Consider the following 1,896-nt stretch of genomic DNA (forward strand, 5'->3'; position numbering starts at 1 on the left):
GCTGCTGGCATCTCCAGGGAGGCTGTTTGTGTGGCTCATGTGTGTGTTTTCCCTTCAGAGGGGGGCGGCTGCCATAGAGATGCCGGGGCCTCCCTGTCCCTGGATGAGGATGAGATTACCTGGCTGGACTTTGCCCCTTTGCTTTAGAGAAGCCGCCTGGGTGACCCGGCTGACGGGAAGGGGAGGATCTAAGGCTGGTCAGGGTTCTGTCTACAGGACAGGGGACGGGACGGATCTCCAAGACAGAAGGATATATCCGAGATCACACCGTGGAGATGTGCGTTCCAAATCTCCTCACCAGAGCGCTCCAGGGTGCAGAAGCAGAAATCACCCTGCCAAGGTAGGACATGACCCATAGCTGTCCAGGACAGAGAGGCTGAGGGTAGGGTCTGGAGCTCAGACAGGCTGGGGTGTCCTCTCCATCTCTTGGTGAACAAGCAGGCTGGGCATTGGGTCCAGGACTGGCCAGCTACATTGCCCTGTCCTAGTCACAGGATCCTCACGAGCACAGCGGCCTGGACAGTGTGGTGTAGTTATGATGAAGCAGGAAGATGAAGCTGTTCAGGTGCAGCTGAGTGATCTGGTCCAGTGAGACTGACCACAGTGGTACCTGACCGAAAATCATATGGGTCAGCAGTCTCCCGCCTCCCTGGCCGGCTTGTATTGGGTTACAGAGTCTGGATCTCTTTAGACAAGGTGGGGGATGGAAAGGGTCAGAGACACGGAAATGACAGGAAACTCTTATATTTTCTAAATTTTGTTTATTTATCTGAGGTACATATGTTTGTATTTATTGAAGGGCCCTGTTGCTATTGTTTTAACAGGGTCTCTCACCGGCCTAGACTTTGCCAAGGAGGGGAGCCCCAGGGATCCTCCTGTCTCCATTGATCCAGAACCAAAATTATAAGTATGTGCCATCACACCCAGCTTTTCACATGCGTGCTAGGGACTAAACTAGGAAGCTTTTGTCACAGCTTGTTTATTTGTGTTTATTTATTTACTCTTTTTTTGAGACAGCATCCCACCATATTGCCCAGGTTGGTTGTAAACTTGCCATCCTCCTGCCTCAGCTTCTGATCTAAGTGCTGGGTTGATAGGCCCTATTTCTTTTTTTCTTTTCTTTTCTTTTCTTTTCTTTTCTTTTCTCTCATACTTCTTTCTTTGGTATCCTCTCCACATTCCTATCTTTTGGCTCCACTGAAGATTCCTGTGTGACTCCTTTGTTCCCTCCTGCCTGTAGAAACCCACCCCATGTCTGTTCAAGCTATGTGTGGGTGCCTCTTCCTATGAAAGCTTTTGCTCTCACCTCATCAGCCCCCAACAGAGTGTGAGCACTTAGAAGTGGCATCACTCCCAAGGGCCAGCCCACCAGTCCAAGGGTGCAGCCACAGACAAGGGTCTCTCAAGCACAATGTGTATAGGCCTGCCTGCTTGGACTCCTGTGGTCTAGGGGTGCAGCTCAGAGGCCAGGGACACCCCAGGGGCAGGGAGCAGCCTTGGTATGGGAAATGCAGTGAGACACAGGGTGCAGAGTAGGGAAAGAAGGTGCCCTCGAGAAGCAGTAAATTGCCGTTTTGTATCACATCTGCATTTTCCTTTCTTCCAATTAAGGCTTCTGAAGTCCTAGCACTGGCAGAGGCTAGCTCTGAAGCCTCATTATCAGGCTGGAGGTGCCTGTGGGGTTTCAGGACAGCCAGACAAGTCACTGGGTAATAGTTCAGAGGCAGGGGGCTGGAGCTTGGGTACACGGCTTTAAAAACAGGTATTCCTGGAGGCTAAGGAGATGACTCAGTCAATAAAGTGAGTTCAAATCCCCAGCACCCACTTAAAAAAAACAGGCATGATTCTCCAAGCTTGTAACCCTGGCTCTGGGACAGAGAGACACAGGAGGGGCTC

General features: G+C 51.1%; 1 long non-coding RNA gene across 1 annotated transcript; it reads left to right on the forward strand.

Moving 5' to 3' along the window:
- Nucleotides 1-209: 209 nt before the first annotated feature.
- On the forward strand, nucleotides 210-973 carry LOC129670182 (uncharacterized). The gene is made up of 2 exons (XR_008719136.1): nucleotides 210-340; nucleotides 825-973. It is a non-coding gene; the product is annotated as an uncharacterized LOC129670182 (long non-coding RNA).
- The last annotated feature ends 923 nt before the right edge of the window (nucleotides 974-1,896 follow it).

The sequence above is a fragment of the Psammomys obesus genome, unplaced genomic scaffold (assembly GCF_907164565.1).
Source record: "Psammomys obesus unplaced genomic scaffold, mPsaObe1.curated_primary_1811, whole genome shotgun sequence".
Classification (NCBI taxonomy): Eukaryota; Metazoa; Chordata; class Mammalia; order Rodentia; family Muridae; genus Psammomys; species Psammomys obesus.